This window comes from Quercus robur, chromosome 11, assembly GCF_932294415.1.
Source record: "Quercus robur chromosome 11, dhQueRobu3.1, whole genome shotgun sequence".
NCBI classification, from domain to species: Eukaryota; Viridiplantae; Streptophyta; class Magnoliopsida; order Fagales; family Fagaceae; genus Quercus; species Quercus robur.
The window spans coordinates 44,544,134-44,570,792 of NC_065544.1; the positions used below are offsets into that span (position 1 = coordinate 44,544,134).

At 41.2% G+C, this 26,659-nt stretch overlaps 1 protein-coding gene across 2 annotated transcripts in view; it reads left to right on the forward strand.

Moving 5' to 3' along the window:
• LOC126706709 (SWI/SNF complex subunit SWI3D) overlaps positions 1-26,659 on the forward strand; it is an 84,252-nt gene that overhangs the window by 13,757 nt on the left and 43,836 nt on the right. Inside the window, exon 8 of one of the 2 annotated variants that reach the window (XM_050406247.1) lies at positions 461-869. The exons of the other annotated variant lie outside the window; for it this stretch is intronic. The gene's annotated coding sequence lies outside the window, so the exon portion shown is untranslated. Of the gene's footprint in view, positions 1-460; positions 870-26,659 lie in introns of those variants that run through there. 2 annotated transcript variants of the gene reach the window in all.

Below are 26,659 nucleotides of genomic sequence, written 5' to 3' on the forward strand. Positions count from 1 at the left end.
CTAACATCATTTTATTAAAATTTTGAATTAACATCATATGGATTTGTGCATAGTCATTAGTCTATGGTGTCTAGAAAAAATTTTCAAATGCTTTATTTAGATTGATAGAGAGCAAGTTAAGATGGTAGTTTCTCTGTCAAAACTAAACATGTCAACAAATATTATTAAGATTTTTGGTTTTTTTTTTTTGAAAGAAAATTTTTGGTATTCATTCCATTGTTTTTGTCATCATGTGCACTGTGTACGTATTTATCTAATTACTGATTTATTCATTTATAGAAAAAGGTTCTGGCTAATATATGATATAATAAACTTATGTCTAAGCTGGTTGTTTTTGTTGTCAGTTGGCAATAGTTTACTGATTTTCCATCTCTTTATGTTTTGTACTATTAAGTTGCTAGTATTATAGAAAGTTTGATACTGAAACTGAAAGATTGAATGCTACCATGCTTTGTTGTAGGTCTACCAAGGATTTACGGATTAGCTTTAACTCCAACAACATGAGTCATCTGCATGTTTGACGAGCATCAATTTGTCTTGCAAAATCAGCAGATGCCTTGTCCTTTACATCATAGTAAGGAAGATTTGTCCATTCGCAATTTAGCATCTTCCTTTGCTAAGCCATATTCCAACTTATCCTGTTTTTTAAGTAAACATTTTTTTTCAGAAGGTTAAACTTCAGTAACTAACAGCTAGGATTTTGGAATTTTGGCTGATGTTAGTTATTAGTAAGGCTAGGTCTTTTTCAGTAGTATTTAAGAAATTCAACTTGTATAGGTAAATGATTGTTCCGTGCCAAATAGAATACTCTCATACTTTTTAAAAAAAAAAAAATTTATATGTACTGGTGTTAATCCTGTTTGAAGAAAGTTCAATTTCCTGCTGTGTATTTTTTCCCCCTCTCAATTTGGTATCTTCGCTGACCTGACTATCGATGAGAGTTGCACCCATTTGGTGGTGTCATCCCTAAAATTTGGGATTAGTTTTTTCCATTTCTTTTTATATTAAAAAAAGCTTTGATCTAAACGGTGAAATAAAAATTGCAACATCAACTGTTAAATTAGCAAACCAGCCTGAATTTCATACCAGTTAGTAACTAACATTGCTAAAATTCGTGTGTAACTAGTAAATTTTGAGATAATTTTAAATTAAATTTCTATATGAACACATCACTAGAAATATAGCTTGATCATACTTGCTACTCCAAATAATTCAAATCAAGACGTTTGATTTTTCTCCCTCATCACTCAAATAGATTATCAACTAAAATTTTAAGAATGAATTACATGTAAGCAAAACCCATTAAAGCCCAACATTGAAAAAGGACAAAGTTAATAATTAAAAGTCTCTAAAAACATTAGCACTATCATGCAATATCCAATACAGTTGCTTGTAATAATCTCTATGAGAAGCAAATATACAACAAAATAGCATTAAATAGAATAACTCATAATAATCAAGAATATACCTTCTTTTCTTTTTACAACTTATTAAATAGAATAACTCATAATAATCAAGAATATACCCTTTTTTTTTTTTTTTTTTTTACAACTGCACCATGGTGTGGACGCAAGAATTTCTCTATTACAAATGCAAATGCAAGTTATAAGTTGAAGGAAACAAAAAGGTCAATTAATTCTCTGGATGTCGAACATGATCACTTGAAAACCATTAGAATATATGTTTTAAGGGTAACAATTCCTCAAATTTAATTTATTCAGGGAACCTACAGAATCAAAGAACAATCTTACAATTTATAAAGAAAATTAATATAAAACACATGGGATGGCAAGTAATGCCTGTCTCAAGCAATGTGATGCAAGTTTTTGTCTTGAAATTAGCCTAACCGACCTCTCCCATACCTTTTTAATTTAAATAATAAATATTTACCACATCAGTAAAATTAATCACATAAAAATATGGAATGATATTATTACCAAATGAGATAATGTCTCCATCTTCAACCTTATTGTTCCTCAACCTCTTCCAATTGAGATATGACATTTGCCCTACAGTCAAAACACAGTCGGTAAATAAAAAGTTCAACAGACAAGCATTAAGAGAACAAAATAAGCAACCGTGAATAATTGGGGAAGAAAAAATATCTTGCAATGAAAAGCAAGCGTATCTGCTGTTCATCAGATGGATTTTGGACATGTTTTGATAGGTTTTCTTATTAATTTATTTATCTATCTATCTATCTTTCCTCTCCTTTCTCTTTTTGGGCTGTCAAGTGTCTAGGTTTAGATGAGTGGTGGATAAACTCAAGGGATTAGCTATCTAGTTTAATTATCAAAAGATTATAATAAATCATGAAATAAGGCAAACCTGAAATTCCAAGAACAAAAACACAACAATGTGTTTAATGCTTGTCAAGCTGTTGAAATCTACCAATTTATTCAACAACTACCCCAGTAGCACATCCTTCCAGATTAGTCAAGCTTGGACAAGACTGTCTAGAGTTACTCTAGGCCCAGGTAAAGTGTAACATGGCTCAAATAAATTAATTTAAGCTTAGGTGGGAGCTCTGATTTCATAGACCTGTGAGCCCACCCAAATCTGATGCCATAAAAGATTGAAGAGATTGAAGAGGAAGGACTGACTTCTTTGTAAAAGCTGTCATATGCAATAAACCAAATAGTGGAATATACCAACTCACCATCAAACTAAAATCCCTACTAAACTGACACAAAATATTTAAAACAGAAAGGGAGGAAAAATCTACCTTAAACAGAGGCCAAAAAGGCTAACATCAAGAACTTCTGATATAACTACCAATTGAAAATTATTAATAAAACTATCCAATAGACATTGCAATCATTTAAAAAAAAAAAAAAAAAAGCCCTTGTAATCATAAATAACAATGTATAACTAAAATAAAAAATGGACAATATAAAATGAATTACTATTTAAAATATATATTAATAGGTAATAACATTTTTTTAACTATATAACTTTTACAATTTGATGCAACAATGAATGTCATTAGTTAATATCAACAACATAAAAGTATACTTTAAAAAATAACATAATAACTAAATCTTTGAATTATTATGTATTATTTTGTGATGAAGGATGTATAAATAATCTAGTAAATTTTTTTATTGTCATAGCATTATTCTTAAAATCATGTGATTCTTAAATAAGGCTATACATTAATATCCAATCAAATTCACACGTGCTCAATATATATGTTATTAGATATGGTTATACAGCTCAAACAATTTTAAAGATTATGAACAACAATCACACAAAAAGTATTTGTCCCTTAAACTTCATTAATAAATAGTATCCCTCACCTAAGGGTGAATAATACACTCCCTCTGTCCCTCATTGAGAGCTGTCGTAAAAATTAAATATTCATTAACATAGGCTTCAACACAACCAAATGAACCAATATGAAGCCCCATGATTTCAACCCCACCAATGTGCAATCGATCTCACTTTTTTTTTTTTTTCCAAATCAACACAACCAAATATTTTGCTTCTTTCTCAGTTTTTGAAATAATGAACAATAGCTCTCGCAATTCAGCAAAAAATAACAATAGCTCTCGCAATGCTATCGACTAAAATGCCTAACCAATGGATAAAAATCATAAAATGGCAGCCAACCCAAAAATGAGTCCAATGAAGTGGGCTCAAAATTTTCACTCTATGGCATCGGCCCAATTTTCTTTATTCAACATGCCCGTACACTATTGCACATAAAAAGCCAAAAATGAAAAAACATGATTGGAACTAATAGAACCAGTTAATAATATGTAAAACTGTAAATTTATATCAAATTTATGATAAGAAAATCTCATTCAAACTCATCAAATAAATTTCAACTAATACATAAAATATTTTTATTACAATAGTCAACAATGAAACATTAAGAAAAATAAATTGTGAAGTGCAAATATGCCTTAACACACATTAAATGCCACCTGTTTGATTTTAATTACCATTATACTTCGATTTTACCACCAAAGCTTGGCCATTCCATGCATGATAATACAATCTTATACAAATTAGAACGCAAGTAATAAACCTGCCAACAAAACAAAATAGTTAAGAGGATATATATTAATATTGAACACAACGTTTTTGCCAATAACTAAACACAATATCATTCAGAGAAAAGATTAACATAAAACAAATGCCCAGGATTTAGTTTTTTACAATGGCCAACAATGTATCAGTATTGTTAAATATATTAGCAACGCGATGTGTTATATCATGTTGTGTATGCTAGAGTGAATGCGGAAGGGGAAGTATAGAATAGGAACACCCGAGAACACGAGGGTTACGTGGTACTGCCTTGTCGGCCTACATCCACGGAGGAATCCTTTAAGAGCTATATATTTATTATGTAAGAGTGTAGTACAATACTTGTATTATAATGAACCATAACATGTGCATATATAGGTGATTAAACCCTGGACTACTAGTACAAGTAGAAGTGAGCTTGAGCCTATTATATTGGGCTAATATGTCTAATATATATCTAACACCCTCCCTCAAACTCAAGGCGGAAGCTCGATGAAGGTTTGAGGTTGAACAAGCATGAGAAGATCACTTGGAGATGCCATGAAGAATGCCTTTGAAGAAACCACAATGAAGAATGTGCCAATTGACCAATTTTAGAGCTTCAAATGAAGAAACAGAGTCCAAAATTGGAAACTACTCGAAAAACTGAGCAAGATAGGCCCTTTCAAAAATTTTGACTTTTGGTCAAAGGTCAACGCAAAAGTCAAAGTCAATGAATCCAAGGTCAAAGTCAACTGTCAGTAAATAGCTACATGGTTTGGGTCAGTTCTGGGTTTCCGAGTTGGGTCACGGATAGGGCTACAAAGACACTGACGCCATCCTATGATGTGGCGCTAACGTGGACTAAGGCTTGCATGGCTGATGACGTGGCACTATCGTGGACTAGGGTTTACGTGTCATTAACGTGGTCAACATGACATCATCATTTTTTTTTTTTTTTTTTTTTTTTTGCGCTTGGATAGCGTGTGATTGCGTCCATTGGCATGTGGCGGCGAGACAAAAAACCAGGAGGCGCGTGCTTCTTCGGATGACTACTGGATTTCTCTTAATGGCAGGTCAGTGGTCGACAAGGCTTATATGATGGCGTGTGTGACCTGTGGATGAGCTGCATACGAGAAAATCATGGTGGCATGTGGGAGAAGTTGCCAGAGACTCTGTCCGCATGTGGAGGTGCGTTCAGAATTAGATGGTGGCTGGACTTCTAGGTTTTTCTCGCAAAAGGCTGTGGAGCACGTCTGTGGTGTTGGTTTCATTAGGTGAAGGCTTGAACAAATCTAAGAAGGAAAGTCGCAGTTTGGTTGGTTATTGGATTTTGACACAGCATTGAGCCACGGTGGCTACATGATGCTGTGGAGTCTAGATCCAACAGACAAACATGTGTGACTTCAAATGGTGGTGTGCACGTGAGAATATTCTTTACTTGCTAAAGATGTTTGTTTGATGCCAAGAACGAAGTTTGACTCTGATACCATGTTAAATAAATTATTAACGTGATGTGTTATACCATGTTGTATATGCTAGAGTGGATGTGAAAGGGGAAACATAGAATAGGAACATCGAGAGCACAAGGGTTATGTGGTTTAGCCTTGTTGGCCTACATTTACGAAGGAATCCCTTAAGGGTTACATCTTTATTATGTAAGAGTGTAGTACAATACCTATGTTACAATGAACCCTAATATGTGTATATATAGGTGACAAACCATAGAGTGGATGCGGAAGGGGAAGTATAGAATAGGAACACCGAGAACACGAGGGTTACGTGGTTTAGCCTTGTTGGCCTACATCCACGAAGGAATCTCTTAAGAGTTACATCTTTATTATGTAAGAGTGTAGTACAATACCTATGTTACAATGAACCCTAATATGTGTATATATAGATGACAAACCCTAGACTACTAGTACAAGTAAGAGTGAGCTTGGGCCTATTAGATTGGGCTAATATGTCTAATATATCTCTAACAAGTATAAAGAAGTATTTGTTGGAAAAATAGTATGGAGTGAATAAGAAATTGGCCCATAATGTGTCCATTTGAAAATGATATTGAAGTGATGAGAATCTTAAGTCCCACATAGGAAATGATAGAGAATATGAGTTTATATACTAATGAGTTGGACATTGGGTTGAGTTTTAGGCATGTGTGGACTGGCCCTCTTGTCTAAATAATAATATTTTATAATTTTATTTTTTGAGTAAGTCTATATACAACAATTATTTATGAAACAATGTGTCTATTTAGTATCGTATATATTCAGTCCATCATTCATGAAAAAAACTTTTGAGAAACTCTACCAAAAAAAAAAAAAAAATTGTGCATTCATTTGAGTAAAAGAGAGAGAAAGAGACATAGATTAGTTCGTTGAGCACGAACCTTGTGTTCTTTTTCTCTATGTTGTAGATTATTTTATCCTGGGAGGTAAACGTCCATGAGTCTCAAAATACCATAAATTGTGTGAGGGGCAAAATCTGTTTTAAGGAGATTGTGCTAAATATAAAACTTGATCTATGTCATTCATCCTTCATGTATTTGGTCTGTGATTTTTTAATTATTTGCAGATTTTTTCTTATATATACAATATCTTTTTATTATTTTTTCCTATTATATTTATTTGTGTTATTACTTATATTTATATCTGTATGTTGTTCCTTTTTATTTAATCACAAAAGTAAATTGTTATCTTTGGGTGACTTAATTGGTAAGATACCAGGTCAATAAGTCTCAGGACTTAGGTTCGAGCCTTAACAATTAGTTGTGTCTTCTACCCATTTTTTTTCCCCCAAAAAAGAGAGAAACAATATCTGCTTCTTGATTCTAGCGTTGAAGTCATGACCATTGCACGAATTATAAAAACAATCTTGCTCTATATTATGGCCAAAAGAAAATACTAAAAAAAAAACCTGTAATATTGCTTTAAATCAAATCTCCATTGCAACTGCCCGATTCTAACCTAGATGTTAAACAAATATTCAAAGCCACTAAGAAAAAAAAAAAGAAAAAAAAAGAAAAAAGCGAATTAAAAACTTAATTTATTGATTCCTGCGCCAATACAAAGTCAAGCGATGCACATATGGGCAAATGAAAACAACCATTAAAGATTCTTAACGATTAACAAAAAGATCTATTCAATCTTCAAATAGATAAGAATTATACATGTTATTAATAACAAATAACAATATGTTACGTAACTTTGGTACGCAAAGTTTAAGGCAAAAAGTTTGTAACCGAATAATATAACACCACATTCAATACTTAGAGCAATTTCTCAATCACAATTGATTGAATAATTTACTAACCTTTTCATCAAGGGTACAGGTCGCCAATAATGTGGCCTTCTAATTTCTTTACTCCTCTGGCAACAAAGAAACGGTATAACAGGGAGAAATAAGAAGTGAATGTGAATATACAAAGAGAGTTAAAAAGATATAGTAAGGTTACCTAGCAAATCGATGTGTTTTTCTCAAGAGAAATAAATTGATGCGACTTAGTAATGATAACAAAAATTGCACTGAAACGGTGCTTAATCCACTAAATGAAAATGCACAATTTTTTGGTGTTTTAAAATGTAAACGAGACATAAATTTATAGTCACTTTTAGTATAATAAGGAAAAGGTCCACAAAAAGCAAAACATTTCGGTTTTATATTATTATATATAAATGAGATTGTGCTGCCTTTCAGGTACTCCCACCAGGATAAATACAAGGATATTTTGTGACCTACCAAATCCTACAACCAGAGGGCAGAGAGGGAATAAATAAGAACTGTAGAATACACAAAGCAATAGTCTCATGTGTCCTTTCTGGGCCTCAGGCATCATTCGGGTTGAGCTGGTTGACAATAGTTAGCATAAGAACTGAAGAATGCATATTAAGAAATACAATGAATGAATGAAAAGACTAATATTCTTTCTGGGCCTCTGGCGTCATTCGGGATTTTTTTATTATATTTTTTTTATATATAAAATTATAAATTCTTTTGAGGAATTGTTCAATTTCTTCGGGCATGCCAGCAAGGAAGAAAGTAAAGTGAAGCTGTATTCATAGAGCTTAAGGAGGCAATTAATTAAAAATTGCTGAGAGGCAAGTCAGCAACTGGCTTATATATAGTATCTTCCCAAGTTATAACACTAATTTGTAAACATCAATCTTAAAGAAATTCAATGGAAAAGTGCACCCAACTACTGCTAATAAATATTTTAATAATTAGTTAATTTTTTTTAATAACTAACTAGGTTAATTAGTGAGAGATCTGGTATTGCCATTATCCCTAGTTTTTAGATATAATATTTTTATTTGTAGTATAATTAATTAAGTTATCAGTACTTGCATGCGCCTCCCTAGCCTGTTGATTAAATCAAATATTTGGTCAATCATCTGTATTCTGTTCTATAAAATCATAGACTTCGTAACGCAATATGATATTATCATCATAAATAACGTTATTTATAATGATAATTTATGATGACAATATCATAGACTATAAAATCATAGACTACATTACACAATATGATATTATCAAATAACGTTATTCTAGTCTATAAAATACACAATATGATATTATCATCATAAATAACGTTATTTATGATGATAATATCATATTGTGTAATGTGCAATATCTTAATATATTCTAATAATATGAACGTACAACTCATACAAACAAATAAAATTTAGAATATATATATATATATATGGTTGCGGAACCATGATTTCAATTCAGGAGGCAAGAGTAAGAGACAAGATTGGAAGCAGTATTATTTTTTTAAAAAGGTCAAAATTAGTAAAAAATAAATATTCATGTTTAGTACTTGTATTAGTTAGTGTACATAGCATATTAGTTGTGCTAATTGGAATGTACTCTGTTGTAATAGTGTGAGTGGCAGTTAGAGTGTTTATTGTAAACAAAGGCAGTAGTGCAGGATAGTTAGTTTGTTAGTTACAAGGGATGCTTATATAGGTATATGGCAGTTTGTATTAGATTCATTGATGAATAAGATTGATAATTCTGTTACTCTCTCTCTCTCTCTCTCTCTTTCAATTCTGCTATGGAGGCTAAGGTTCCCTCGAAGCAACCTACACAAAGTTCCTAAATCTTCTTGAGTCTTAACATTGGTATCAGCGCACTCGATCCCTCTACACCACTATGACAGAAACTCGTTCCAATTCACAAAATTCTGAGAAAATTGCAGCTTTAGCTAGGGTTTCAGAAAGTCATGAGCTTACTTTGCAAGAAATTTAGAAGCAATTGCAAATTACTAATGGGTTCATGTAGAGAATGGTGGAAATAAAGGAGAAGCGACAACAAGCCTCAAATTCAGGCTCTTAAGCTCTTCTTGTTAACAATAATGGGGGAAATTCAGAATTTTTATCTCTGAATTCTTTCAAGAATTTGAAGTTGGAGTTCCTTAGATTTCGTGGTGAAGACCCAACTTGTTGGGTTTACAGAGCAAACCAATTCTTTTCTTATCACAACACCCCTGAGCATCAGAAGGTGACTATGGCCTCTTTTCATTTGGATGAAGAAGCCTTGATTTGGTTCCAAGCTGCTGAGCAAGTGGGTGGATTTGCGAGTTGGGAAGTCTTCATCAAGGCTCTTCAGACTTGGTTTGGTGCCACTACTTATGATGATCCCATGGAGGCACTCACTCGACTCAAACAGACCATAATTGTGATTTCTTACAAAGGTAATTTCGAGATTCTTTCTAATAAAGTTATGGGATTGTTTGAGTCTCATAAGTTGAGTTGTTTTTTGAAAGGGTTAAAGGATGAGATTAGGCTACCTATGAGAATGTTAATGCCTAAATCTCTTAATGAAAATTTTGGTTTAGCTAAAATTCAAGAGGAGTATTTGATTAGTAGTAAGAAATCCTTTAAGAATGTGATTGATTACAATAAGACTTCTATATTGGGTTTGCCTAAAATGGAGGGTAGGAATGATGTTAAGGTGAAATTGCCACTGCAAAGATTAACTAGTGCTCAAATGGAGGAAAGAAGGAAATTAGGGTTGTGTTACAATTGTGATGAGAAGTAGCAGATGGGACATTAATGCAAAGGAGCAAAGTTGTGTATTTTGGAGAGATGGGATGTAGGAGTAAAGCATAAGTCAAGAGTGCAACTAGTGGAGTTGAAGGATGATGGATTGGTGTTGGAACATCAAGGAATTGGGCAGCAGCAGGAAGATGCTCCTTTACCTACTGAAATTACACTTTATGCTTTAGTAGGTAGTCATTCATCTCAGACTATAAGAGTTAAGGGCAGGATTATGAATTAAGAAGTAGTGTCTTTCATTGATTCTGGGAGCACTCACAATTTCTTGGATGCTGCGGAGTTGCCTGCATTGTAGTTACAATTGGATACTTCTAAGATTTTGGAGGTTAAGGAAGTTTATGGGAGCATTATTAAAACTTTGGAGGTGTGTCATGGAGTTGTTATTTTAATTTAGGGAAATAGATTTGTGGTGGATTTCAATGTCTCGCATTTGGGGGGTTGTGCAGTGGTTCTTGGTACCCAATGGTTATGTACTTTGGGGGAAATCAGTTGAGACTTCAATTTATTAACCATGAAGTTCTCTTATCTGGGTAAAAGGGTGTTCTTGCAAGGACTTCATCCATTAGGGTCTACCCTCTTAGATGCTAACAAGCTTTTTGGTAACTCTGTCAAGAAGGGTCTGGTTCTTCATAGTGAAGCTGTAGGCACCTCAAGTCCTAATCAACCTTCATTGCCTTTTGCATTGTCAGATTTGCTAGATCAGTTTTCTAGGGTGTTTGAAGTTCCATCACACTTGCCCCCATTCCGAGGACATGAGCACCAAGTAATCCTTAAGGAAGGTGCTCCTCCAATTTGTGAAAGACCCTACAGGTACCCTTATTTCCAAAAAGCTGAAATTGAGAAAATTGTGCGTGAATTGCTTGAGGTTGCTTATATCCAACCTAGTTAGAGTCCCTTTTCTTCACCTATTTTACTTGTTAAAAAGGCTTATGGGAGTTGGAGAATGTGCATAGATTATAGGGCTTTGAATAAGGACAATATTAAGGATAGATTTCCCATTAATGTGGTGGATGAGTTGTTGGATGAAGTTAATGGTGCCACAATCTTTTCTAAGCTAGATTTAAGGTCAGGGTATCATAAAATTTGTATGAGACCTAAGGATATTCATAAGACAGCTTTTCGTACTTATGAGGGTCATTATGAATTCCTTGTGACGCCCTTTGGTCTGACCAATGCACCATCCACATTCCAAGATCTCATGAATGTTGTTTTCAAGCCTTATCTTAGGAAATTTTTTTTAGTCTTCTTTGATGACATTTGATCTTTAGTCCTTGCTTAGCTAATAATTTATCACACTTGAGGATTGTTTTGGAGGTTCTGCTTTCACATAAGTTGTATGCCAAAAGGTCTAGATGTGTTTTTGAATGTGCTGAGGTGGAATATTTAAGCCATATAATTTTTGGTGATAGGGTTAAGGTTGACCCTAGGAAGACTACGACAATGCAACAATGGCTTGTACCAATTATTGTAAAAGCCTTGAGGGGTTTCCTAAGCCTCACTGGCTATTATAGGAAGTTTATTAAAGGGTATGGTGTCATAGCCCAACCCTTGACTGATTTAATTAAAAAGGATGGGTTTCTCTGGTCTGGTAAAGCTCTCACAGCCTTTCAACCAGCTCAAGGCAGCAGTAGCTCAACCTCATGTCTTAGCTCTTCCAAATTTTACAAAGCCTTTCACCATTGAGTGTGATGCCTTTGGATTTGGGTTGGGAGTTGTACTGACGCAAGATAATAGACCCATTGCCTTCCATAGTCAAGTTTTGAAGGAAAAACATCTTTATTTGTCTACCTATGAAACCGAGTTATTGGATTTAGCCACTATAGTTAAGAAGTGGAGACCTTATCTGCTTGGCAGACCTTTTGTTGTGAGAATTGACCACCAAAGCCTCAAATTCTTGCTAGAATAGAGGATTGCTACACCTGCTCAGCAAAAATGGCTTGCAAAGATCTTAAGGTATGCATTTGTGGTGCAATACAAGAAGGGGGTGGAGAATAAGGTTGCTGATGCACTTTCTAGAAGATCTGATGGTGCTTATTAGTTGGATCAGCAGGGTGATTCTCTGAAGTCTAGTTGTTTGTTCCTGTCCTTGCTTGGTTGAATACTCTTAAGGAGAGTACTCAAGATCAGTCTCTATAGCAGTTGATTCAGTCCATTCAATTGGGTACTGCTTCCAAAGGGTTTACTTGGCAAAACAATATAATCTTTTACAAGGGCAAATTGTTTTTGGAACCAGGTTGTTCGTTGCTTCCCCAAGTCCTCCATCTTGTCCATAGCAACCTTTTTGCTGCCCATTCTGGGTTTCTCAAGACTTATCAGAGGGCAAAAAGGGAGTTCTATTGGCATGGTATGAAATTTGACATCAAGAAGTTTATTAGGGAATGTGATGTATGCCAACAAGTCAAATCTGAAACCTCTGCCCCTGCTGGATTGCTCCAACCTTGGGAAATTCCTACTACTCCTTGGATTGATGTGAGTTTGGATTTTGTTGTGGGTTTGCCTAAGTCTTAAGGCTTTGCGGTAATTCTAGTGGTGGTGGATAGGTTGACTAAGTATGTCCATTTCATCCCCACTTTTGATCCATTCACTGCTGCTAAGATTGCCTCCCTATATATGCAATATGTTTTTAAACTCCATGGGATGCCTACCACTATTGTTAGTGATAGGGATACCATCTTCACCTCCCTTTTTCAATCTAAATTTTTTAGATTGCAAGGTACTACACTGGCCATGTCCACAGCTTATCACCCTCAATCTGATGGCCAAAATGAGATTGTTAATGAGAGTTTAGAGAGGGCCTTCATTGCTGACAGACCACATAAATGGGCTGAGTGGTTATTCTTGGTAGAATTTTGGTTCAACACTAACTTCCACACTAGTTTGAAGTTGACACCATTTGAAGCACTCTATGGTTTTGCCCCTCCCACCTACAAAGTTACATTCTTGGCACTACTCGAGTTGATGCCTTGGATTCTCTTTTGTGCCAAAGGGATGTTGTTTTGGTTGCTCTCCAGGAACACCTTGGTACTGCACAGGAGAGGATAAAGTTTCAAGCAGACAAGCACAAGCAAGACAGGTCCTTTGATGTGGGAGATTGGGTTTTCTTGAGGTTACAACCTTACAAGCATAAGACTTTGGCTTATAAAGGGAAGTGGAAATTGTCCCCAAGGTTTTTTAGACCCTTTCAGATTCTGCAGAAAGTGGAAACTGTATCCTATAAGCTATCATTGCCTCTTGAGTCCAGATTTCACCCTGTGTTCCATGTTTCTTGTTTGAAGATGAAATTTGGCCAAAATGTGCAGTCCATGCCTACTTTGCCTCTAGTGGATGAGGAAGGTTAGGTGTCTTGTGAACCTATTGTTGTGCTGCAGTCTTGGACTAAGTCATTAAAGTCTAGAGTAATTATTGAAGTTTTGGTACAATGGTTGGGCTGTCCTCTTGAAAATGCCATCGAGGAATCCTTACATCAGCTTCAGAATACATTTCCTCACCTTGTGGGCAAGGTGCTTTAAATGGGGAAGGTAATGTTAAGTACTTGTATTAGTTAGTGTACATAGCATATTGCTAATTGAAACATATTTTGTTGTAATAGTGTGAGTGGCAGTTAGAGTGCTAATTGTAAACATTGGTAGTAATGCAAGACAGTTAGTTGGTTAGTTACAGGGGATGCTTATATAGGTATATGGCTGTTTGTATTGGATTCATTGATGAATAAGATTGATAATTTTGTTACACTCTCTCTTTCCCTCTCTCCTAATTCTGCTATGGAGGCCAAGGTTCCCTCGAACCAACCTACACAAAGTTCCTAAATCTTCTTTAGTCTTAACAATTCAACTATGGAATAATATAATCATTATACAAAATGCATCATTGATGACTTAATTAACAAAACTAATCAATCTGACTCTAATAACAATTAACTTAAGAGATTAACCTAAATACATAAAGTTTAAAAACATAAGAGAGGTGCTACGTCCACACAATATTTTCACAAAAAATCATAGATAATTAGTTGTTATTGGTTCTAATTTGAATCTATCACTGAAATTACTTTTCTACCCCACCAATAACAACCCATAACAACCTGCCACACAGGATTTGTTGTGAAAATGTTATGGACATGGCATTTCTCAAAACGTAATTCAATTACTCAAAATAAATCAATGTAAATTTAAAAATATAACAATATACTTGGAAAGTTATATGTTTTAAAAAATTATTTAGAATTCAATTTTCTTTCTCCATTATTGACATGATTTAAGACAACTTGTAACCCCATGCATATGCATGAATATTCTTAAAAAATATATATTAAAATGCATAGTATAATTCTTACATATACAATTTAAATATTATTGATAATCATTCTTATATATATTTTTTAACCCTTTAAAAAGTCTTGTAAGAATATTATTAGATAGAAAATGTAAACTATCCTTTTTTTATTATTATTTTTTTATGTTCATTAATTCTAGACACTTTATTTTCTGTATGCAATAACTCACTTGTATGAATATTTATGATGTAGTCCCATATTTGACTGCAAAATTAAGAAATAAAACTCTCTCTAAAAATAAATAATTTAGGACACATGACGCAAAATTGGACTTTAATTGTAGAATCTAATCAGACTTCAAAGTTCTTCTAGTATCGAACATGAAAATAAAGCATGCTTCACATCTTCTTGGGGGTTTTGACAGAGGTCACAACGATCATCAATGATAATCTGCTGCTTAACCAAATTTGTCTGTGTAGGTAAAGAGTTTTTAGCTGCTCTCCACACTAGATTTTTTACCTTGCTTGAACAAGTAAGCTCCAGATTGGCCTGGCTGATTGTTCTGGAATTCCAGCTGTAGAAATTCGTAGCTTGACTTGACTATGTACTCACCAATAGGGTTGTAAGGCCGGCTAAGCACTTTGGGTTGGTCTAAATGGCACAAGGGAATTTTTTTTTTTAATGATCTCCGCTTCAAAATTTATCTAAACAATTTACATTGTCCTATTATGTCTAATTACAGATGGTATTAAGATGTTTTTATTTCCAAGGTAATGCTTCGGAAAGATTGTTTGAAACCCTATTGGAAAGAGAAGTTTATCACTAGCCTACCTCCTCTTTTTGCTTATAAGGTAAAAGAAGAATTAACTTATAAAAATGGTACTTGTGGGGGGTAAAATCTGTCAGCTGATGTTGGGCCGTAGTTCATGTACCAAGCCCAGCCACGATAAGAAGAAAAGGCATGGGCGTAGGATTTCCCATCCCAACCATGATGGGCCGGGCCTGCTTAGGGGCGTCCGAGGAGGAGTACCTCCTCGGACTCGCCAAGTAAGTGTCCAATTCGCACTCCATACCTGGCGAAAGGTCACCCAATACGAAGGAATAGTGCGTGACGTTCAGGAAGGGGGGCAACCACAACTGCCGCATTAAATGCCAAGGAACTACTTTTCCAGCCGCATTAATGTGGAAGGGACAGGAACGCAGAATCATCTTGGCCAGTGCAACTCACAGAAAAAAGGAAGGATGACCTATGGGACAGGCACTCAAGTGGAGGGTCAGATGGTTGACAAGTGTAGGGTCACGATCTTAGGAAGGATGCTATATAAGAGAAGGAGATCCCCATGGAAAGGGGATCGAAAGCGGAAAGAAGAAAAAGATAGAAAAGGAGAAAGGAGATAGAAGTAGAAGAAACAGCCCCAGGGTCCGTTACTCCAAAAGTTTGAAGGAATATCCTTACGTCCAACTGGTTGCATGGCTTGGTCATAACTACGTTTCCTCCGTCAAAGACCTAGTTCTGTAACCTACTCTCAACAAATTCATTGTTGAGGGACTTTTGGGCCAGAACCACCCGCCTGTTGGGCCTGAGCCCCAAAACCGCCCCCCTACAATTGGCACCGTCTGTGGGAAGAACTTGTGTCTCGACAAGTGAAACAGTAAGGGATGGAAGGATCAGGTCCGCGCCAAACCGGACGTGCAGAATCTCAACGACAGGACAACTTTGTAAACCTTGAACGAGCAAAGGACCAAGATAATCAACGAGAGGGCAGTGTGAACACCTTTCACACGAGTAGAAGTCGCTCGAAAGGGAAAGATCATGCGTCCCACCAGCATAACGAGCGGAAGGCTCTACAGCAAGAGATTGAGGATTTGAAGAAAAGGCTGCGTCGAGCCCAGCAAAAACGTCCTTCGCCCATTTCGGATACTAGCAGTGGTGAGGATGATGAATACAGACGAAGGACGAGGACCCCTCCGAGCGAGACGTTCTCCTATGAGGAAGAGCGGCCTCACAAACGCGGTCGCAAAAGCCCACCTTACCAAGGCTTGGTCAATGACGCCATGAGCAAGGCCCTGGATCGAATCTCCCAGTCGCCATTTACCCGTAGAATAGAGCGGGCGGTGCTCCCTCGGCGATTTAATCAGCCAACGTTTACCCTGTACAATGGTCGAACTGACCCAGTGGAGCACGTGAGCCAGTTCAACCAAAGGATGGCCGTCCACTCCAGGGACGAGGCGTTAATGTGTAAAGTGTTTCCATCCAGCCTGGGGCCCCTGGCAATGAGATGGTTTGATGCCCTCCCACCAAACTCCATAGACTCCTTTTAACAGTTGACGCAGGCTTTTGGCTCCCGCTTCATCACCAGCACTAGAGTCCCTCGGCCCCTTGATTCCCTTTTATCCCTGTCCATGCGAGAAGGAGAAACGCTGAAGGCCTACTCGGACAGATATTGGGAGATGCACAACGAGGTAGAAGGAAATCACGATGACGTCGCCATCAGTGCCTTTAAAAGGGGCTTGCCGATAGAGCATGGCTTAAGAAAGTCTCTTACTGGGAAGCCAGCCACCAGCGTGCGGCAACTCATGGACAGGATAGACAAGTATAAGAGGGTCGAAGAGGACCAGCAAACCGGGAAGGGAAAGGCGAAGTTTGTCCCCCAGGAGAGAAGGGACTTCAGGTCGGACCGCTTCAGTAGCAGCAATAAGCCGAGAAGAGATTATACGGAACAATCGGGATCTACAGGGGCTCAGGTAGTCCACGCTGTGTTTTGAGAGCCATTACATGAGATCATGGAGAAAATAAAGCACGAACCCTTTTTTCAATGGCCAAATAGGATGGCAGGCGACCCCTCAAAACGCAATCAGAATCTATATTGTGCGTATCACCAAGAACCTGGTCACGTCACTGACGAATGTAGGAACCTGAAAAATTATTTGGATCGACTTGTCCGAGAAGGAAAGTTAAGGCATCTGTTGCAACGCCCTGAGCAGTCAAATATCGATACCAGGTAAAGCGCCTTGAGGCCACCCATCGGCACGATAAATGTCATTCTTACCGCACCTGGGAGAACCGGTTCCGGCCCGTTCAGAGTAATGTCAGTGGGTAGGTTCCCGACAGAGCCAGGCGAAAGGGGATCCAAGAGTGCTAGAGGGAGGGCCCTGCCATTAATTGGGTTCACGGAGGAGGACAAGGAGGGAACTATTCAGCCCCATGACGATGCCCTAGTCGTGACGCTCAGAATAGGAGGTTATGACGTGAAGAGGGTGTTAGTTGATCAGGGTAGCGCCGTGGAGGTGATGTACCCAGACTTGTATAAAGGGCAGAATTTAAAGCAGGAGGACTTGTCGCCATACGATGCACCCCTACTTAGCTTTGAGGGAAAAATCGTCATCCCGAAAGGCATGATTAGGTTGCCTGTGCAAACGGACATAGAAATAGTGGAAGTGGACTTCATCGTGGTGGACGCGTACTCACCCTACACAGCTATTGTGGCACGGCCATGGCTTCATACACTAGGGGCTGTGTCGTCTACCCTGCACCAGAAGGTGAAATATCCGTCAGAGGGCCGAATCAAAGAGGTAGTGGGGGATCAAGGAATGGCCAGGCAATGCATGGTATCGGCAATTGCTCGACAATTAAGCAACGGGCCCTCCACTTCAGCCGGGAATACCTTATAGCAATCAAGGACCCCGGTCCTAGCTACGGGTAATGAAGGACCGGCCATGGAGGTGAGCTGTGAAGAGCTGGAGAAAGTGCTCGTCGGATCAGACCCCGAGAGATTTTTCCAGATTGGCTCGGAGCTACCAGCACAGGAGAAGTCGGCGCTAATTAATTTTCTACGCCGAAATGAGGACGTATTCGCTTGGGATCCTTATGAAGCCCCTGGGGTTGACTCAGACCTAATACGCCATCACCTTAACGTTAATCCGGCTATTACCCCAAAGAAGCAGCCTCCTCGGCGCCCGTCAAGGGAGCATGCAGACGCTGTGAGGGAAGAAGTGGCAAAATTGAAAAGAGCTGGGGCTATCAAGGAAGTGTTCTACCCCGAATGGTTGGCGAACACAGTCGTGGTGAAGAAGAAGAGCGGGAAATGGCGAGTCTGTGTGGACTTCACGGACTTAAACAAGGCCTGCCCGAAGGATCCTTTCCCAATGCCGCGGATAGACCGATTGGTCGACGCAACTATCGGGCATCCCCGAATGAGTTTCTTGGACGCTTTCCAGGGCTACCATCAGATATCCTTGGCCACGGAAGACCAGGAAAAAACTGCCTTTGTCACCCCAATTGGCAACTATCATTACAAGGTGATGCCTTTTGGCCTGAAGAATGCCGGGTCGACCTATCAAAGGATGATGACTAGGATGTTTGAGCAACAGATGGGAAAAACTGTCGAGGTATATATAGACGATATGGTAGTAAAGAGTAAATTGGTGACCGACCACATCAGGGACCTTGACGAGGTATTTCACATTCTGAGAAGGTACAAGCTGCGACTGAACGCATCCAAGTGCTCATTTGGAGTGGGATCGGGGAAATTCCTTGGCTACATGGTAACCCACCGGGGGATCGAGGTTAACCCTGACCAAATAAGGGCCATTCATAGTATGCAACCTCCTTGGAATCCCAAAGAAGTCCAGAAGCTTACCGGCATGATAGCAGCTTTGAACCGTTTCATCTCCCGCTCGGCGGACAGATGCAGACCTTTTTTCCTCCTATTGCACAAGTGGAAGGGTTTCGAGTGGACTGAGGAGTGTGATTTAGCATTCCAACAGCTCAAGGAATATCTCGCCCGACCTCCGATCATGTCCAGTCTCGAGGCCGACGAGGTGCTGTATGCATACATCGCAGTCGCCGATCATACGGTTAGCCTAGTATTGATCCGAGAGGACAACGGCACGCAGCGGCCCGTGTATTACGTAAGCAAGTCGCTACAGGAGGCAGAGACCCGGTACCTCCCCCTCGAAAAGGCAATATTGACTGTCGTGCAAGCTACAAAGAAGCTTCCCCACTATTTTCAGGCACATACAGTGGTTGTGCTAACCCAACTTCCATTGAAATCAGTCCTCCGTAGCGCCGACTACACTGGGAGAATAGCTAAATGGGGAACCATCTTGAGCGCCTTTGACATCAGATACATGCCACGCACCGCCATAAAAGGTCAAGTCCTCGCCGATCTGGTAGCTGAATTTGCGGAGCCTACCTTGGAAGGGGTGGAAGTGTCGGGATCACCGAGTGACGATAGGAGATTGGTCAGCACGATTTCTCTGCAAGAACACGATAAGTGGAGAGCATACATTGATGGTGCAGCAAACCAAAAGGGCTCCGGAGTGGGGCTCGTTCTAATCTCTCCCGAAGGTATAACCTTGGAAAAGTCGTTGAGACTGGGATTCCCAGCAACGAATAACGAAGCTGAGTATGAGGCACTGTTGGAGGGGATGTCCATGATCCGGAGGTTGGGTGGGAAATGCGCGAGCATATTCTCGGATTCGAGACTCATAGTGGGGCAAGTGGGCGGGGAATTGGAGGCGAAAGATGAAAGAATGCAGCGGTATCTTGCCCGAGCTAAACGCCTACGTGCCCACTTCGACGACTTCCGTTTAACGTATATACCTAGAAGCGGGAATACCCACGCCGATTCTCTGGCAACACTGGCCACATCCTCGGCTCAGCCCCTTCCGCGGGTTATTTTGGTCGAGGACCTCTGTCGTCCCACGGAAGAGGAGGCTAACGGTATTCGGGTACACAACGTCGGTGAGGGACCAAGCTGGATGGACCCTCTTGTCCGATTCTTGAAGTACGATTCCTTACCGGACGACAAAGTCGAGGCCGACAAAATCAGGAGGAGAGCTCCAAGATTCTGGTTGTCCGAGGACTCCAAGCTCTACAGACATTCATTTTCGGGGCCATACTTGCTGTGTGTGCACCCAGGTGCTACTGAACTCATTCTGGAGGAGTTGCACGAGGGGATTTGCGGAAGCCATAAGGGGGGACGGTCCCTCTCCCACAGGGCTATGACGCTGGGTTACTGGTGGCCGAGCATGCATAAGGAGGCTCTGGAATATGTGAAGAAGTGTGACCAATGCCAAAGGTTCACTCCGAATATACATCAGCCGGGTGGGGTACTTAACCCATTGTCCAGCCCTTGGCCTTTTGCACAATGGGGCCTAGACATATTAGGTCCGTTTCCCAAAGCTGCCGGGAACAAGAAGTTTCTTCTCGTCGGCACCGATTACTTTACGAAATGGGTCGAGGCTGAGGCGCTGGCAAACATTAGAGATGTTGATGTCAAGAAGTTTATCTGGAAAAACATCGTCACCCGGTTCGGTACCCCACACACCCTAATCTCGGACAATGGCCTGCAATTTGATAGCAAGGCCTTTAGGGAATATTGCAGTGAACTGGGGATTGTCAACAGGTACTCTACACCAGCCTATCCGTAGAGTAACGGACAAGCAGAGGAAATCAACAAAACCATAGTGAATGGGCTGAAGAGGAGGTTGGACAACGCGAAAGGGAGGTGGGTTGAAGAGCTCGCCCATGTCTTGTGGACGTATCGCACCACGCCCCGCCGATCTACGGGAGAAACCCCCTTTTCGTTGACCTACGGGGCCGAGGCTGTCATCCCATTAGAGATAAACTTTCCCTCCCAGAGGACTGCTACATTTGACCCCATTGCTAACAACGGGCTTCTAGAAAAAAGCCTGGACCTCCTTGAAGAGAGAAGGGATTGCGCGATGGTGCATCTAGATCAGTATCAACAAAAGCTCAAACAGGGATATGACGCCAAGGTAAAGTCGAGACCCTTAACGCCTGGGGACCTAGTGCTGAGGAAAGTCCTGGGCAACGCGAGGAATCCTGCATGGGGAAAGCTCGGACCAAACTGGGAGGGTCCATACCGTATCACCTCTGTGGCTGGCATTGGAGCGTACTATTTGGAAGACTTGGACGAACGTGTAGTGCCACGTCCGTGGAATGTAAATAACCTGAAAAGGTACTTTTATTAATGAAAAATACTTTACTTGATGTCGTTTTACTGTACAATTCTCTCAATAAGTGTTAAACAGAACCCAAGTCCTGCATGGCTCCTCAGACCACAGACTTGGGGGAAATTAACCACGCAACAATCTCAATAAGTGTTAAATAGAACCCAAGTCCTGCATGGCTCCTCGGACCACAGACTTGGGGGAAATTAACCACGCAACAATCTCAATAAGTGTTAAACAGAACCCAAGTCCTACATGGCTCCTCGGACCACAGGCTTGGGGGAAATTAACCAAGCAACGATTCTCAATAAGTGTTAAACAGAACCCAAGTCCTGCATGGCTCCTCGGACCACAGACTTGGGGGAAATTAACCACGCAACAATCTCAATAAGTGTTAAACAGAACCCAAGTCCTGCATGGCTCCTCGGACCACAGACTTGGGGGAAATTAACCACGCAACAATCTCAATAAGTATTAAACAGAACCCAAGTCCTGCATGGCTCCTCGGACCACAGACGTGGGGGAAATTAACCAAGCAACAATCTCAATAAGTGTTAAACAGAACCCAAGTCCTGCATGGCTCCTCGGACCACAGACTTGGGGGAAATTAACCACGCAACAATCTCAATAAGTGTTAAACAGAACCCAAGTCTTGCATGGCTCCTCGGACCACAGACTTGGGGGAAATTAACCACGCAACAATCTCAATAAGTGTTAAACAGAACCCAAGTCCTGCATGGCTCCTCGGACCACAGACTTGGGGGAAATTAACCAAGCAACAATCTCAATAAGTGTTAAACAGAACCCAAGTCCTGCATGGCTCCTCGGACCACAGACTTGGGGGAAATTAACCACGCAGCAATCTCAATAAGTGTTAAACAGAACCCAAGTCCTGCATGGCTCCTCGGACCACAGACTTGGGGGAAATTAACCACGCAGCAATCTCAATAAGTGTTAAACAGAACCCAAGTCCTGCATGGCTCCTCGGACCACAGACTTGGGGGAAATTAACCACGCAACAATCTCAATAAGTGTTAAACAGAACCCAAGTCCTGCATGGCTCCTCGGACCACAGGCTTGGGGGAAATTAACCAAGCAACGATTCTCAATAAGTGTTACACAGAACCCAAGTCCTGCATGGCTCCTCGGACCACAGACTTGGGGGAAATTAACCAAGCAACGATTCTCAATAAGTGTTACACAGAACCCAAGTCCTGCATGGCTCCTCGGACCATAGACTTGGGGGAAATTAACCACACAATCCTTTTAGCAAGTGTTAACCATTTATGATTCTCGAAAAGCGTTAAAGGGAGCCCAAGTCCTGCGCGGATTCTTAGCCACGGACTTGGGAGAAATCAGCATTGTAATCGTTTTTGCCGAATTACAAAGTGTCGCAATTCTAATGTATTCATTCATTATTATTTGACTTTCAGCAGTAAAAAGGCAAAACCAATATCCATTCATGATGAAAACAAAATAGAATAAAGCAGTGATATATGTAATGAAATAACTTTTGTCATATAATGTTCAAAGTAACTCAGTTCAGAAATATTAGTAAGGATCAAACAAAACGAAGTACAAAAGCGGAACAGACGAATTCCTATTCTACGTCCCTAAGGGCCCTGAGTTGGGGCAGGCTGATCGTCCGCTGCTGGGTTCTCCGGGGCGATCTCCTGGGCCTGGGCAAGGATCTCGCTGATGCGAAGACTGTCCTCGGGTGACTGACCCTGCGTAGCTTGCTCCATGCCCCCAGTTTCGGGAATGGAGGAATCTGCTGGAAGAGGCTCAGTGGAGGCGACCTCACCAGGAATCTCACGTATCTCCGCAGGGAAAAAGATGTTCTCAGCTTTCCTGAGATCAGAGTCTGCGGGAACGGCTGCCCGATCCATGGCCAATCCCCAGGTCGAGGTGACGTATTCCCTGCAGACGGTGGCAACTTCCTCGGCCAGTCTCTCCTCAGTATCGTGAACCCCCCGTTCATATGAAGCCGCCACAGCCTTCTCGGCAACCTCCCTGGACAAGCGAGCTTCCTCCTTGGTCCTTGCAAGCTCAGCCTTAAGCTCCGAAACCGCTTGTTGCTCCGCTGACAATCTGTCCTCAGAGTGTCGGAGCTGCTTGCGCAGCTCTTCGGCTTGCTTTTCAGCATTCTTCAGGCCAGCCTCTGCACTCGCATTGGCCTTCTTCACCTCTTTTAGCTCATAATCCTGACGATCAAGATCTCGTTTGAGATCGCCCGCGGCCCTCTCAGCTGCAGCACGGGACTGAGCCTCCCTATGCGCATCCTCACGAGCTTTCTTGGCCCACTCCTCAGCAACATAAATTTGTTGGGTGACCTGCACTCAGACGGAAATGAAGACGATACCAAGATAAGATAATAAGAGGGTTCTCAACACAAGGACAAGATAGAAGATTCCACTTACCACAGCCATGTCCCTCTTCAGTGACATGAAAAGCTCTGGCTGACGAATCTTCCTGAGGCCTTCCATATCACGGGGCAAGAGAAGAGGCTGCTGCAATGCCTCAGCCATGAACGAAGCCTGCTCACGCTGGGACTCCCATAGGGTCGCATCCCAGAGGATTGGAGCGCCATCTAGCTCGATCCGAGGAGACCATGTTCGTGGTCCCCTCAGAGTGGCCGCCTCATTTCGGCTCTCAGTGGACCTGGTTCTTTTTTCTCGGGGCTCTTTCGTTTCCTTGCCCTTCTTTTTAGGCCCGGCTTTCTCACGGGCAACCTCTCTTTCCTCCGCCTCTTCTACAGGCCTTTTTCGCCTTAGGTTAGGCATAGGCTTCAGCGCCGCACCTGACGAGGGAGGGGGAGGAGGAGCGGGGGCTTTGGAGACGATCTGTCCTTTCGAGATTTCCTTGGAGGTCTGCCCTTTGGACCTGTTGGATAGAAGACCCCTAAGGCCAGTCCTCGGCTGAAGGTCCATTCCTTCTTCTTCTTCTGTGTCCTCGCTGATATCAGGTTGTGCGATGATCAAACCAGTACCAGGAGCCGCTGAGGCACGGTTTAAATCAGCGTCAGAGTCGGAGATCTCTACTACTCTGACCGAAGCCTCCCCTTCCTCAGTAAATTGGAACCGGTCTATCTGATCCTCTAAGGACGAATGTGAAGAGCCGGCCTCCTCCTCTGGGATAACTACTGGGGGAAAGACACGTTGGGGAGGTAACTGAATAGGAGGCAAGTCTGTATCAGCGAGGAACCCTGGTATGGACACGTCAATCCGTGCTAATCTCGGACTACCGGCCCTTATAGCTTGTCCGGCTTCTACCTGGGCTCGAGTGAGCGGAGTGTAATCCAAAATCAAAGGAGCCGACCGTAGTTGTCCGTCCTCGCTAACAAAAATCTCGGACCTCAGGAGGTAATTTAGGGCCGGGATATTGACTAGGCTCAGCCGAGGAGTTGTTCGTCCCTTGTCTGCAAAGGCCGTTAAAAGATTTATGTTAGTCTGAGGAGACATGCAACCAAACCAACAAGTTTAAAAAAAAAAAAAAAAAAAAAAGAGGGGGAGGAGCTTGAAACCAAAGTCCTCCCCACGGCATCTAGTTCTACGACACCCCACCTGGCTTTCCCGCCCTAGTCGGACAGTGAGGGCCGTCATACCATGGCCCGGAGACGATCAAATGGTCGTCCTTCAAGCCTTTGCTGGACTTCGGAAGGCAGGATATCAACCTCACTTCGTCAGTCCTAGACTTTAGATAGTATGTGTCGCTGAGCTTATGGCATTCATAAAGATGAACCACGTCGTGCCATGAGAGGCCGAGGTTCATCTGATCGTTCAGGGTTTCGACACACCCCAGGATCCGGAACAGATTAGCGGTGCATTGATGAGGGGCCAACCTATGACCACGTAGGTAGTCCCTAGTTATCCTCCCCATTGGAATAGTCATTCCTCCTTCCACGAAGGCTATCATTGGAATTGTGACTTCCCCTGTTCTCCGTTTGAGCAAAATGTCCTCCAGATGACAGTACTCTAAACCTACCTCCGGTGGGATACGATACTTCGCCCTGAAGCCCGCCATACCGGCCAGAGAATCTACCATTTTCTCAAGCCTACCCATCCCCTCTAATCCTAAAAACAACTTGAAGGCAGTATGATTAATGAAGAATAATGGAGAAGAAGCGCGCACTTACGGGTAAGAGGCTCGAAGGAGTCTTCAAGAGAATGGCAGCGGAAGTAAGAACGGACTGAAGGAGTAAGCTTTGAGAAGTTCTGAATATTGGAAGGCTCGTCAAAAGTGAGGGACGAACGCCCTCAAAGCCTATTATACTCGGTAGAAGTTGAACAGACACACTCGCGTCTAAAGCACGTGAAGCGCTGTCCATCGTAGATCCTGCCTCCAACCGTTGGATTGGGCGAGTGTAAAACCTCGAAAGCTGCGGTTACTTTCCCCTGGGTCATTAACTGCCCACAGCATTAATGAGGCACGTAAAGGCGTGCCTTCCCCCCCTACACGTGTGAAGCAGTGGTTCACCACGAGCCGTCTAGTGAGCGTCAAAATCCCGCCTTTTCTCCTCGGACCCAGGAAAAGGCCGGCATTTTGAGGGGCTATTGTGGGGGGTAAAATCTGTCAGCTGATGTTGGGCCGTAGTTCATGTACCAAGCCCAGCCACGATAAGAAGAAAAGGCATGGGCGTAGGATTTCCCATCCCAACCATGATGGGCCGGGCCTGCTTAGGGGCGTCCGAGGAGGAGTACCTCCTCGGACTCGCCAAGTAAGTGTCCAATTCGCACTCCATACCTGGCGAAAGGTCACCCAATACGAAGGAATAGTGCGTGACGTTCAGGAAGGGGGGCAACCACAACTGCCACATTAAATGCCAAGGAACTACTTTTCCAGCCGCATTAATGTGGAAGGGACAGGAACGCAGAATCATCTTGGCCAGTGCAACTCACAGAAAAGAGGAAGGATGACCTATGGGACAGGCACTCAAGTGGAGGGTCAGATGGTTGACAAGTGTAGGGTCATGATCTTAGGAAGGATGCTATATAAGAGAAGGAGATCCCCATGGAAAGGGGATCGAAAGCGGAAAGAAGAAAAAGATAGAAAAGGAGAAAGGAGATAGAAGTAGAAGAAACAGCCCCAGGGTCCGTTACTCCAAAAGTTTGAAGGAATATCCTTACGTCCAACTGGTTGCATGGCTTGGTCATAACTACGTTTCCTCCGTCAAAGACCTAGTTCTGTAACCTACTCTCTACAAATTCATTGTTGAGGGACTTTTGGGCCAGAACCACCCGCCTGTTGGGCCTGAGCCCCAAAACCGCCCCCCTACAGTACTATTAATTATGATGATTTAACATATGGTGATATTTTTAGCACCATTAAAAAA